Source organism: Rhinolophus ferrumequinum, chromosome 5, assembly GCF_004115265.2.
Source record: "Rhinolophus ferrumequinum isolate MPI-CBG mRhiFer1 chromosome 5, mRhiFer1_v1.p, whole genome shotgun sequence".
Lineage (NCBI taxonomy): Eukaryota > Metazoa > Chordata > Mammalia > Chiroptera > Rhinolophidae > Rhinolophus > Rhinolophus ferrumequinum.
The window spans coordinates 37,495,356-37,510,394 of NC_046288.1; the positions used below are offsets into that span (position 1 = coordinate 37,495,356).

At 43.0% G+C, this 15,039-nt stretch overlaps 1 protein-coding gene across 2 annotated transcripts in view; it reads right to left on the reverse strand.

Moving 5' to 3' along the window:
* TMEM150C (transmembrane protein 150C) overlaps positions 1 to 15,039 on the reverse strand; it is a 68,157-nt gene that overhangs the window by 22,145 nt on the left and 30,973 nt on the right. Inside the window, exon 1 of one of the 2 annotated variants that reach the window (XM_033106619.1) lies at positions 10,555 to 10,799. The exons of the other annotated variant lie outside the window; for it this stretch is intronic. The gene's annotated coding sequence lies outside the window, so the exon portion shown is untranslated. Of the gene's footprint in view, positions 1 to 10,554; positions 10,800 to 15,039 lie in introns of those variants that run through there. 2 annotated transcript variants of the gene reach the window in all.

A 15,039-nucleotide genomic window follows, 5' to 3' on the forward strand; every position in this document is an offset into this window, starting at 1 on the left:
AGCACAGTGGTTAGACATTTATATAATTTAAATGATCCCCCTGACTTGTCTAGTACTTACCTGGTACTAAACATAGTTATTACCATATCATTGACTGTATTCCCTATGCTTTACGTCCGCATGACTATTCTATAACTATCAGTTTGTACTTCTTACTCCCTTCATTTTTTATATCCTGTCCTCCCAACACCCTCTCACCTATCACCCCAACAAATCCAGTATCCATCTGACACCATACATAGTTATTACAATATTACTGACTATATTCCTTATGAAATGCCCTACATCCCCATGACTACTGTGCAACAACCAATTTGTACTTCTTAATCCCTTCACCGTTTTTCACCCTGCCCTTAAACCCCTCATCTATCACCCCAACAAATCTAGTACTAATAGGACAGCATACATAGTTATTACAATATTATTGACTATGTTCCTTATGCTATACCCTACATCCCCATGATTACTGTGTAATAATCAATTTGTACTTCTTACTCCCTTCCCCCTTCTCACTCATCACCAAGCCCCCTCCCATCTGGCAACCACCAAAATATTCTCTGTACTTATGAGTTTCTTTCTATTTTGTTTTTTCATTTTGTTCTTTAGATTCCACATATAAGTGAAATCTCATTGCATCTGTCTCTGTTTGACACTCCACTCAGCAAAATTCCCTCCAAGTCCATCCATGCCACCACAGATGACGAGAACCCATTCCTTTCCCTGGTCAAGCAATATTCCATTGTATATATGTACCACCTCCTCTTCATCCGTTCTTCCATCAACATACATCCAGGCTGCCTCCACATCTTGGCCATTGTAAACAATGCTGCAATGAACATATAGATGCACATATCCCCTCAAATTTGCGTTTGGGTTTCTTCAGATAAATACGCTGAAGTGGGACTACTGGGTCCTTCTTTGTCTCTTCTTATAGCCTTTGTGCTAAGGTCTGTTTTGTCTGGTATAAGTGTTGCTACTCCAGCTACCCCCCACCCCCACATTTTCATGAAATACTTTTTCCATCTCTTTACACTCCATCTGTGTCTATCAATCTGAAGTGAGTCTCTTGTAGGCAGCATATGTAAGGGTCTTTTTTTCTTACCCATTCAGCCATTCTATGTTTTTTGAATGGAGCATTTAATCCATTTACATTGAAAGTAATTGTTGATAGATACGTAGCTATTGCCATTTTATTATTCATAATTTTGATTTTTCCCCCCATCCTAAATCCCTCTAATATTCTTTGTAATACTGATTTTGTGGTGATGTACTCCTTTAGCCTTTTCTTGTCTGGGAAGCTCTTTATCTGTCCTTCGATTCTAAATGATGGCTTTGCTGGGTAGAATAAACTTGGTTGTAGGTCCTTGCTTTTCTTGATATTGAATATTTTGTGCCAATCCCTTCTGGTCTGCAAAGTTTCTGTTGAGAAATCAGCTGACAATATTATGGGAGCTCCCTTATAAGTCATTAGTTGCCTTTCTCTTGCTGTTTTTATGTTTCCCTCTTTGTCTTTAACCCTTGCCATTCTAATTACAATAGTTCTTGCTGTGGACCTCTTTAGGTTCATCGTGTTTGGGACTCTGCACTTCCTGGACTTCTATGTCTTATTTCCTTTGCCAGGTTAGGTAAGTTTTCAGTCATTATTTCTTCAAATAGGCTCTCAATCCCTTGCTTTCTCTCTTCTCCTTGTGGTGTCCCTATGATGCGAATGTTGTTACGCTTGATGTTGTCCCAGAAGTCTCTTAAACTATCCTCATTTTTTTGGATTCTTTTTTCTTTTTGCTGTTCTGATTGGGTGTTTTCTGCCACACTGTGTTCCAAATTGCTGATTTGATCCTCTGCTTCATGTAATCTGCTAGTGATTCCTTCTAGTGCATTCTTCATTTCAGTTACTGTATTCTTCATTTCTGACTGGTTTTTTTTTTACGGTTTCTACATCCTATTATTTTTTTCTAAGATTTTATCGGAGAAGGGGAACAGGACTTTATTAGGGAACAGTGTGTACTTTGAGGGTTTTTTCCAAGTCAAGTTGTTGTCCTTTCAATCGTAGTTGTGGAGGGTGCAGTTCAGCTCTAGACCCAGTTGCCGTTGTTAGGTGCAGGGGGCACAGCCCATCATCCCCTGCGGGAGTCCAACTGGCAACCTTGTGGTTGAGAGGATGCGTTCCAACCAACTGAGCCATCTGGGAGCTCAGTGGCAGCTCAGCTCAAGGAGCCGTGTTCAATCTTAGTTGCAGGGGGCAGAGCCCACCATCCCTTGCAGGAGTCGAGGAGTCAAACCGGCAACCTTATGGTTGAAAGCCCATTGGCCCATGTGGGAATCGAACTGGCAGCCTTCGGAGTTAGGAACACAGAGCTCCAACCACCTGAGCCACCGGGCTGGCCCCTCTACATCCTATTTTCATGCTTGCTATCTCTTTGTTAAGTTCTAAGTTTCTTGAGCATCCTTATAACCATTGTTTTGAACTTTGTCTCTGGTAGGTTGCTTACCTCCATTTCATTTAGTTCTTTTTCTAGATTTTTCTGCTGTTCTTTCCTTTAGGACACATTTTTTCCCTCATTTTGGCTGCCTCTCTGTGCTTGTTTTTATGTAATAGGTGGATCTTCTATGTCTCCCAGTCTTGGCCAGGTGGCATTATGTAGTAGGTGTCCTGTGGGTGCCCTGGCACAGTCTCCCAGGTCACCTGTGCTGAGTGCTCCCCGAGTGTCCCTGTGTGTGTCGTGTGAGCTGTCCTGTTGTAGTTGAGCCTTGATTGCTATTGGCATGTCAGTAGGTGGGATTGACCCTCAGGCTGACTGGCTGTGGGGTTTGGCCACGTCCACAACTTACAGGCTGCTGTATGGGAAGCTTACCTCACTGAATGGGATTTGCCCCAGTGGGCTCTGGTGCCTGTTAAGACCACCCTTTATGTGTGCCACTTGTGGGGCTAATTGGGTGGTGCTCTGCTATGGTCTGAAGTCAACCTCTGAGTATAGGGCGGGATCCCAGCTGAGTTAACAGGGCTGAGCAGCGGAACTCACCAGGCCAATCAGATTCAGATTTGGCCTGTGGGGGCGGGTTCAACATAGGAAAGATGGCGCCTGCCTGCTGGCTGCACAGGAAGAGGACCCCTCACTGGGACAATGCCAACTATTCTCCAGTCCTACCCTTGAAACAACACTCCTCAGTCTGCCCCCCATATGTCTCCAAGGCCCCCTGAGTCACGGTTCCTCCGTTGGAGCCCAAGATGAGTGCCCATGAACGAGTGATTCTGTGCGTGGGCTGTTTGAGAGGACATCTGGGTTTCCGGTAGCCTTCTGTCCTACCCAAATGGTCAGAATCCCCACTATTTTTCACCGCCAGATGTGGGGACTCCTCTTCCAGGCACCAGTACTCTGGGCTGAGGAGCCTGGTGTGGGGGGTTGGGGTCCCTCGCTCCTCCTGGGGGAACCTCCACGGCCAAGGTATCCCTCCTGATTCTTAACCACTACAGGCGTTTGGGGCCCATTCCGTGTCTCTGCCCCTCCTACCAGTCTTCTATGTGACTTCTTTATATTTTTAGTCATAGGACATCTGTTCGGCTAGACTTCAGGTGGTTCTCCAGCTTGATCTATAATTTAGTTGTAATTTTAATGTGTTTACCGAAGGACGCAGGCAGTGTTTATCTACTCCACCATCTTGGATCTCCCATGGGGTCTCTATGGACTATGTTTTTTGATGTGAAGCCTGAGAACTCTTTGCCTAGCCCTTGATCTTGAAGATTTTCTCCTAAAAGATTTTTTTTTAAATTTTATGGGGGAATACTGGGGAACAGTGTGTTTTTCCAGGACCCATCACCTCCAAGTCAAGTTGTTGTTTTCACTCTAGTTGTGAAGGGCACAGCTCACTGGCCTATATGGGAATCAAACAAGCAACCTGGGTGTTATGAGCACTGCTCTCTAACCAACTGAGCCAACCGGCTGCTCTGATTTTTTTCTAGAAGTTATAGTTTTATATTTTACATTTAAATTTGTGATCTGGTTATGTCTTTTTTAAACTATAGGTCTCCATTGTGTTATTGAATCGAGTGAGACCCTAAACAGTTTGTAAATCATTTTGACAAGGATCAGGAAATATGTGCTATTCTAAGTCAGTCTTCTGAGGTAGTAAAGGAAGATTCTTATAATAAAGAACTTATATTTTCACCATAATATGCCCTATCATGCCAGGTTCTTTTGGCATCTGATAAGTACGAGCCTAAGAACAGAACAATGAGGTGTGTGTGTGTGTAGATGGAGAAAGCTCCCTTACCCTACTTCACCTCCATACTCACCTTCGAGTTATCACAGAGACCAGAAGATCAAAGTAGAAAGTTCTTTCAGGACCAGTTTCTGGTTTGTTATGCCCATCTGACATATCGTGGTCTTTTTATTTCTTTCTCCATCCCTGGTAGGACTGTGTTAACCAAAGAAGGGGACTCTGCTACATATACTTTTCTTGCCCAAAACAATTGACTTGTTCTTCTTTCCTCTGTACTCAGTTTATAATGTGACAAAAGAACCTGCAGTAGAGAAATGTCACTGATGTGCTTTCTACTCTTTGTGCTGAAGGATTCCTGGAGGTACCAGAAGATGAACATTTGATTAGCTTTCATTTCATAAGACTCTCTGAGCTTTTTTGCTTGACAAATTCAGATATTTGACCGGAAGTACCTCTGCAAAGAATAATGAGTTACCTATTAAATTCATTCTCTTCACTGCCTCAGTGTTACCTGAGAATTAAACATTAAAGCTTAGAAACAGTTCTCTCTCTTCCCTTCTTTCAGACACCATTAAAACAAACTGGTCCATTGCTAACTGTCACATTAAAAAGTGTCACCCAAACTTACATTTCCCTATCAGCATGGTACCTACCAGCTAGGAGAGTACATTTTTTTTTCCTTTTTAAGGAAAGAGGGGGAGAAGGAAGGAATATGCTAGACTCCTAAGATAGTTTTATCTTTGCAGTCTGAGTTATACTTTTTTATTCTGTGTAATACTTACTCCACTGATGTTAATCTTCCAATAATATCTTACAGTAAAATACTTAAGATCATTGTTCCCATGTCCCAAATAGTAAACTATCACTGGGACAATGGCACCTAATGAATTTCTGACAAAAGGAGGAAAAGAGCCAGAATTGCATAAACCTTCTTAAAAGGATGCTGGCATTTAGATGTGGTTTGGAAGACTCTCCTCCAAATGGTATAATTTATTCAAATGATTTGCAAAGCTGTTATCCAGATGGTCAAATCCTCCTAGAAAGCCAATACTGCTAACTCTCTGTACATTTCTACCGTGTGTTCTTTGCTTCCAATAAATATCACAGTTTGAGTGATCTTCACTCTCTTTCACCCAATCTGTGGTAGGAGTGAGACTGCATAGTGTGGACTCTTCAACACTATGTCAGAGGCTGAAAATCCCAGTCTTCTCCCTGCTCCCTTTGTGACCTGCATCCCAGAGGCTCTCATTCTTCCTCAGAGAGAAAATGAACTATATCCAAGGTTTGCAGTGGCTCCCGCTGTTGACATTATGCCCAAGAGAATACCTGGCTACTTGAAAATTTGCAATCTCATGGAAGCAAAGTGTTACTATAAGCCCACAATAACTCAGCACCAAACTCCAGCTACTTTAACTGATTCGAAAAAGGGGTATTGATAAAATTGAAGTCATATAATTTTTCACAATTTTATCGTCAAATTCAAAACAGATGGTTTTTACAGAATAAGCTAACGAGGCTACTGAAGTCAAAGAATATACTGTCACCATACTGTTACCAATGATAATCCTTAAAGACACACTTTCTGTTCTATCAGGTGTTGGTAAAACTCCTTCAATTTACAAACAGAAAAGCAAATCCTATCAGATCATCTTCATTTAAAAACTTTAAGAGCTTTAAAAACTTTATTAGTGAGAAACCACTTATAATAATGACTACGAAATGTCACAAAAGTTAAGATAATATTTTCTGGGGCAGAAAGCTTTGCTTGTTAGGAATCAGAAGGAGGTTGTACTCTTTAGGATAATGGTAAGAGGCAGTTCATGGACTCTGGAGCCAGACTGCCAGGGTTTGGAACCCCAGCTCTGCCAATTACTAGTTGAGTAATCTTGGTTAAGTCCTCTCTGTGCCTGTCTCTTTATCAGTAAAGTGGGAATAATAATGACACTACCTCATAGGGTTTTCATGAGGGTTGAAAATACATTTAAAGCACTGATAGCGCCTAGCATTTGACAGCTTTTCAATAAATGTTAACTGTATTCCATTGCAAGTGATGTTTGGGGTCTTCAGTTACCTTTTTTTTTCACTGTGTAATTTATCAGAAAATGAGCTCCCTGCCACAGCAATCTTTCATTTTGCTCTCAGGTCCAGCTGGAACAGAGCAGGAAAGATTAACGAGCCACCCACTCATGACCACGACTGTCACAGTGTCTGTGAACCAACAGTATCCCTGATTTTTTTTTTTAACCTTCTGGGAATCTTAAGCTATTTCCCATGTGTGTCATGGGCAAATGTGAAGGGCTTGTATCATTTTGTAATTCATTTACAATTATAAGTGGTAATGACAAGAACTATTTGTTTTGTTTTGTTTTGTTCCTAAAATGTTTACAGGCTCTCAGATATAAATCAGCATGGAGACATCTGCAATACAAACAATTCATTATACTAATAGTTAAAATTTTGCTTTCATTGAATCCTAAGTTGGGAAAGCATGATAGTTTGAGTGACCTGGTGTCACCCTATGACTATGTGACTTCCCTCTAATCAGACAATAAACAACATTATTCAATCTGTGAGGTCAATTTTGCCCCAAAATAATTTTCATAAGCACTACCAAGAAACAATATACCAGGGGTGCCAAAAATGTACACATTTTAAGAGATGTTACCTATGTATTACTTTTCAAAGTTGAATTGAATTATGGTAGCAACGTGTAGTATGACGTTCGCTCAAAAGATGGCGTTAATCAAATGAATGCTAGCATCATTCATTGTATTACAATTTGAATAGTTTTTTCCTTTCTTAAAATGTGTATACATTTTTTGGCACCCTCTGCATTAATTAATAAAAGATTTCTGTGATATATTACAATCTCCAAAAGAATATGATAATTTCTAAGTGAAACCAATGGTGACTGATTTTTCCCCAATGCTTTCTTGATTTCTAAAATCAATCACCTTTATTCAATTGACAGATGACTTAGAGGGATACTGTCAAGCTAGTGACCCAGGTCAGAATAGACTGATCTGCAAAGAGAGATGCAAAAGAAGAGGAGTTTAGAAATTTGGGACCTTGGAGGGTTGGAAAGCCAATGGCTTCTACACCGCAAATAGCACGAGATTAGAGATGAGAAACAGCGAGTTGCCTTCCCTCTGAAGTCTTTTGTTTCAGAGGCCTCACTACAGCCACCATCACATTGAGGGAGAGAAGCATGTGGGCAAGGAAGCAAAGAAACAAAGCAGGCTCGAGACCCATGTGCGGGAAAGAACTTTGGGAGAGTCTGCTGGCACGTAAACTATCTGGAAGTTAACAGATCAGAAGCCAGCTGAGTTTCTGAGGGAATTGTATTAGGAAAAACAAGCCAATAAAATCTTGTGACTGCTGTAGCTCAAACCTCCAAATCTGTACCAGCAGGCAGTGGGCTGCAAAAGCTGTGCAGCCACCAAGGAGGGCATATCCCTAACACCCACTTCAGATTTGGTTAAAGAGGAAATTGAACAGGAAGAGACCCCTCTGCCAAGGGCAAGGCCAACGGACACACAGAGGCTTGGACAAAGGGGTCCTGAAGAGCAGAACCAGGGTCTAAAAGGGAAGGTCCTTTTCTGCCAGTGGCCTTCCCACTTCCCCAGGATTCCAGCATTGCTACAGGCCAGGAGCTGCTGTGTGCATTTCTTTCTCCTCTTTTCTGAACAGGAGTTTTAATTTTGATTTTGTACTCCCTGTTCCACCATTGTATATCGAGTGTGAGTATAAGTGTAGCAGGAGAGATAATTTGCCTTTCAGTTCACAGGCTACCAGATCGTTAGGAACCACGTCCACACCTGATGGAAAGGACTGTGCATTACCCAGAGACCATGGACTTTCCTGGATGGGCTTTTTGTCTGTCTCCCTTGGGATGAAGTGTGTTCTATGTGTTGGAAATAGGGTGTTCACGGATTCCTGGTAGCCAGAGGGACTGACTGTGGCAAGACAGTTAGCTGTCTATGAAAACCCATTTTCTCTTTCTTCCATTATGTTAGAAGAATAGCTAGGCATTTGGCTGCCCAGCCCTCTGTGCACAGTGAAGCAGCCATAAATTCCTACCAATGAAATGTGAGCAGAATAGATGTGCACCACTTCCTGGCCAGGCACGCGCATCTCTCAAACACTCATTTCCTGCGGGCTGGGACGATATGGTGACCAGAAGAAAGAAGCCATGCTGAGCATGGCCTGGCCCCTCCCCCACTGATATGGGACACCCATCCTGGACTGTTACCTGAGGAAAACAACAAACTTCATGTTTAAGCCACATTATTGTTGGCTTTCGTGTTACAGCAACTGAACCTTTTCCTTTGGCTAATAGATTCAGATACTCTGGGAGCTGAGCGCTAACATGGTATCTGACGCCTCACATTATTCCCGATAAAAATGACAAAGCCGCTCTGTCCGTGAGCTACTTGAGGTACATGGATTCTGAAGTGATAATAACTTACAGAATCCTGCCCTGGTGAATCAAATCAGCTGATATCCAAGGGCACCAGGTGGTCTCTCTAATTGTGTGGAAGACTCAAGGCCAGCACATGGCTTCCTAACTCAGCAGTGACCAATCTTTTATATATAATTATATAATTATAAATATCTACTCAAAACTTTTCCCTACAGAGCTATCTGGAATCCAGTGAATACTCACAGTATCCTGGGAGATATAAGGAAAGCTGGGTAATGGGATTACTTTTAGTTTACAGATGACCATGACGTGAGTACCCCTGACATGCCTGATTCAGCAGCACTAAAGAATCTTTTCTAGACCCTTTGCCACATGCAATTATTTTATGTGCCTTCCTATCCTTAAGGCAAACAAACACACACACACAAAACCCTGTAAAGCAGCCTGACCATGAGCTCACTGAAAACAAAAAATCCTTATGCCTGAAAGTCCCTGGTCCACAGCTTTGAAATTACATTACAACCTTTTTTGGCCCACAATCCCAGCTCTAAGTGCCAAAACAAGCAATGACTCCTCAGGATATTGGCTCTCTCTTGTCAGGCTGACACCAACACCTCAGGCCTGGTTCCGTGAAGAGAAACAACCAAACACGGAAACAACCAGAGCAAACAAGAAATCCCCAAGGGACAGGTAAGCCCCCCAAGTTCAAGAGATGGGGATCTGAGACCGGAATTCAGGTAGTCTTATGTGGCTAGTGCTGAACAATAAGGCTGAGAAATGCTAGGCTAATCACGTACACGACCATCAAACGCCAAACCCTGAACTTGCATCTCCTCATTCAACAAACTGGCAGCTGCTCAGTGGATGTGTTATACCAGAGGTGATGGCCAAAAATGGCAATTTTTCCACTCTCCATTACAGTGGGAACACTGAACAGAGCTGGAACCATAAGCACATGTCCTGGATCCTGAGTCACTGGTTTCAAATCCAGGCTCTATGACTTAGTTGCTGGATGACACTGTGCAAATTGCTTACCCTATGTAAGCCTCAATTTTCTCATCTATAAAATGGGGATCATAATAGTACTTACTTCCTAAGGCTTCCGTTAGGATTAAGGGAGTTAACACATAGGCTCTTCGATAAGCTTATGGCAAGCGCTCAATAATTGGAATCCTATTATTCTAAATGGCTGTTTTAATGTCACTAATGCCCACCCTATGTGTGGTCCCCCAACAAGAAAGTAGAACTGCAGATTTATTCCAGCTTAATGGTGACTGCTTAGGAATTCAGTGAGGAACCTGAAAGGGAATGGAGGCTAGGCTTTTAATATTCTCTTGGTGAAGCAGGATATATAACCTTGTGCGAAAATCCTTCAGTCTCTTAGAAATTATCTTGATGACTTCTCTGGAAGGACAAAAAACACATTTAGTATACCTGACCAGAGGTTTCTCTGTGGAGTCCAGACTGGTGCTGAAGAAGGTCGTACATCACCCTACATCCTTCCCACAGCCGGAAGAACAAATCTACACCTCAAAACCCAAACTACCCCGAACACTGAGAACCACTACATTACTGGAATGAAAACCACTGAAACCAGGGACTCGTAAATGTAGTTTACTGCCTTCCACACACCTGGTGAAGAGCGACCTAAGGCAGTTTCTCATTGCACACAGTCGCCTGCACAAAACCCACCTGGAACAGACCTCATAAATTATCAACCTTCTCTATCTTCCTCAACCCCTCATGCCCACAGATGATGTTACTTGATGTTAAATTTAAGCATGTAGAAGACAAATAAATAAGAGTGTGCCTGAAGAATTAGAAGCAAAATCAGGAAAATCACCAACAAAGGTGGCTGTAAGTTAAGCAATGAAATCAAGCATGCAGAGCTGTAAAGCATCCACACAACTTACAAACGTGCCGCTAAGCCTGGTGTGTCTCCCAAGTCTCAGCAAGTAGTGACTGGCATGAAACGAACGCTAAACAGCTCGAAACTGCATCTCTTGGTGGTAGTGCCCTCAGTGGCTCTCCAGAGGCTCCAGTGTCTTTCACCAGGATGAAGGATGCTTTGGCTTTGGTCCTGGGTTACCTATGCAGAGCTCTGCTCTCCCAACTGTCCCTTTCACAGCTCAGATGTCAGCTTCCTTCTGCGGCCCATCTGTACTCCCCTGCGAAGACGGATCAGATGTTGATACCCAGTTCCTGAGGGTGGGAGGGAGGGGCAGGGTGGAGGTGGGGGACATCATTCCTTATCACATACATGCCGTCTGTCCAAGATCCTCCCTTGTGTTCCCGTTATCACACCTAGACCAACAGTCTCTTCCCCATTGAAGCTTGGCTGCCTGGTTTCTGCACACTGAGCACTGTTCTGCCTTTCAGGACGTGCCACCTGCCCGTGGTCATTCTGCCTTCCAGCTACGGTACCTGTAATTCCCCTCTCACAGCTCTACAGCACTGGGTCCCTTACAAAGAACAGATGGAGGAAATAGTTTTCTTTTAGAAATAGCTCATCAGTTAATAGAGATAACCTGTTCTCTTTTTGCAGCTAACGAATTTATAGCATATTATTCAGAGTCTCAAATCAATTACACTCCCCCTAATATCTTGAATTATTCCTTGCGTGGTGTGAATGAAGGGCAAATTCATTGACTGAGGAAGTTGAATTGTTAGAATTTTTAGCAAGTCTGAACAGTGCTGGACAGGGGAAAAGTTGCTTCGATTCTGAGGATGAGTGCTAGTTTTCTGGAAAGAAACAACCCAACAGTAAAGAATGGCAATTTGCCAAGCAAGTCTTGCCTGATAGAAATGTCCTCACTTCTATTGTTCTATTTCTATATTTACCAAGTCACTTTTGGCCTATAATATGGTTTTCTGAATGGAGTTACTTACTAGAAAGGAATTCCTAAGCAGACAATGTGACTTTAACTCCATTGTGAATACATTTCTATTTTTGGTTTAGAAATGTCTTATGAATTTATTATTGTCAGTTAGCTTCCAGCATTTGCAAACCTTCTGGTAAATAATGAAAGAAACCGGCCAAGATGAGAGTTTGGACCTTGGGCCTGGGCACTCACCGGGTCCGATTCCCCCACCTTAACCAGCTCTGCTCCTTGCTATCTTACACATAGTGAAGGCTGGGCCAAGTCTTATGCATGTTTGTTCCCCTCATGTCACTTGGACTTGTGAACTGCATACACATGGAATTAAAAACTGGAAAGTGGAAAGAGAAAGTCCCCAGTAATGCTGCTACAGTTAAATGGCTATCTTCCCAGACTTCCCCCCTCCCCAATATGTACAAGTGTGAAATTGATTACTTAGTATCTGTGGGTACCTTTAAATGTCAGTGAACACACATGTCCTCTTGATCTTGCCCCCCCTAAACCTACTGTCTCCACTTCTCCATTAATGGCTGTCATTCAGGGTGTCATGCGGGGTCTCTGGTCCCGCTCCCCACATAAGAACGCAGGACATGGTGAGGCCAAAAAGGAACACCCACAGAGCCATAGGTAGGGGAGTCAGACCACTATAGTCTCGCTGGCAGCTGGGTTGGAGACACAGGAAGTCAGGAGCCACACTATCCGCAACCCGCCCTCCGCTTCTCTGCCAACCAACCAACCCCTTGCTAACTGCAATCCACCTCTCGGCAATCCACAATCCACTAGCCACGGCAGTTATATTAGTGACCAACGGCTCACTGGTTACAGCTGACGGCCAACTAGCCATAGCTGATGGCCATCCGATCACAGTTGATGGTCATTTACTACCTGAGCCAGCACCTTTCCACGTGAGGCCAAGAGCCTAGAAACTGCACTCCTGGCTCTGTCCCCACAATGGCAGCTCCATCCTTCCTGTTTCTCAGGCCAAAAGCCTCAGGGTCACCTTAGACATCTCAATTTCTCATACACCCTACATTTACTGTGCCAGAAAATCCTGACCTAAACATGATCCTAAACCTAGCCACTTCTCACCACGGCAGCAGGGACAGCCTTTTCAACACAGATCAGATCATGGCATTCTTTAGCTCAACTTCCTGCTAAGGGTGATCGCCGAGGCCCCCAGCTCAGAGCACCCACTCCTCTCTGACTTCGTCCACTGTTTTTCCCTGACTCTGGCCACTTTGGCCTCCATGCAGACCTTGGATAACCCTGGCACCTATCTTTGCTGCCACACAGCAGTGCCTGTGACTGCTCCCTCACCCCCACAAATCTTCCACAAAATAGTACTTTCTTGGGGAGGACTTCTCTGAAAATCCATTTTAAATCACCCTCACCCCTTGTCTCCAGAATTCCCCACACCACCTGCTCTATATTTCTCCATGGCACTATATTTTATATATTTGTTTTATTAACAGACTTTTTTCTTTCATGAAATGATAGGAATTTTTATCTTTTGTTTCCTGTTTTATCCCCAGTGTCTAGAACACGGCCTGGGCCATAGCAGGGTGCTCAATGAATCTCTGGTGAAGAATGAATGAAAGGCACTGCATTAGGAAATGGGAGATTTAGGAGGTAAAACAGCAAGACCAAAGCAGGAACCTTGGCTCAAGGGAACATAAGTGGACACAAATAACTACAGTAGTAACAAATGACCTGATAATGGCTATACATAAATTGAAAAACAAAGCTCTGTGTTTATACTCCAGTAAAAGTGATTGATTCTGACTATGGGGATTAATTAGGACAGGGCTTGTGGAGAGGGTGGCATTTAAGCTGGGCCTGAGATGATGAATAGAACTGCAAGATGCTAAGAGGAAAGGAAGGCTCTCAGGCGAGAGAAACTGACTGAAAAGGAAATAGAAAATGTTTGTCGAGAAGACCTCGTGAGGCAGTGGGGCTGACGCAGGGGGCATCTGGTTGAAGAGATGTGAGGCGGGAGGTGACACTGGGCAGGTGTGTGCGGCCAGGCGGCGGGGCTGGACTGCATACTCAGGAAGGGGACTGCACCCTTAGGTAATGGGGAGCACCGAGCATTGCTTTATTAGTGAAAAGGTATGGACGGCACTGTAGGAGGATTACATTTGCTATTTGTTTCCAGTATTCTCCAGAAACATAAGACACGGGAGAACGAGAAACATTCTAGGCGGCCACAGGAAGGCCTGCCATCCCCGTGTTCTAACCACACTTCTCTTCCATGGGAGTTCTCTTGTTGGGAACGGTGAGCTAGCTTGGCATGCCCCATCCTTGTTATCTCACCAAAATCCACACCTGACCAAGGCCAAATAACGCAGAGAGACCACAACATTGAATATTCTTAAAATGGCTGACATCATGGGAGTAAGCCTCAATAAAACATCATAGAACATATTCTGGAAATCAGTTATGGGTCAGTAGCACTTATACTTTTATTTCCTGATGAGTTTTTTAGATGATAGATTTACAAAGATAAAGAGATGCTTCTAGGTTTAGAAAATTTGGCATCTTAATGCATGAGATCAAAATGGCTACTGTCCTGAGAGACATCAGAGAGCCAATTGTATGTTCCTGAAGCATTCTACATAATGTTCAAAGAATGAGAGGAAAGAGTGTGCTTTACTTTATTAAAACACAACAACTAAAAGCATTACCGTAGTTCAACATTAGGTTGCAAAAGTTAAGATTATCTTAGAACTACCGTTTTATTTTTTGATGTAAATATATATACATATATATATGTATATGTATATATGTATACACACACACACGTAGCAGCAAAGAAAATCTGTTTTCTTCTTCTCCAAAGACATTCATTGCACATTTAGGTAGACACTATACATTTCTAAAAGGAGAGAAATGTGTCTTCAGAGCCCTGCGATTCATCCTGTAGCTGTGAATGAATAGCTCATTTCTTTTCAACTGCACACGTGAGTTATTTGCAGCGTTCTCTAGCTTCTTCAGAAAAATATCCAAGTAATTGTCCTCTTTCTTACGTCTTTCCTTCTTATTTATATACATACCGAAAAAAGGAGATTGTATTTACATTGACTCAACAGGTATTATACTTTTAGCGGGGAAGGCACAGGTATGAAGAAGGCAAGGATTCTGCCCCTCAAGGTGTCTAGAGGAGGAGACAGACACAATGAAATAATTGTAAACGCCATAGGAATAACTTGCATCATGCAAACAAGCTCTCTCCAGGCCAAAGTAAGGCATACATAATCCTACCTGAGGAAGCTGGGAAGAGATTACTAGAGAGGAGGTGACATTTAGGATGGTCTTGAAGGAATCCACTAGGCAGACAAAGCTAAAAGGGCATTCTGGGAGAAGGACAGCTTGAACAAAGCCACGGAAACATGATTCAATGGTGAACCTATCTTCCCAGTGAAGAGCATTCCCGTGTGGCGGCGGTATTGGGGGGAGCGGGAAGCTATTGTAATGTTCCTGGAGAGAGACTCTGGTATCCTGAACCAAAGTGGGAGCATT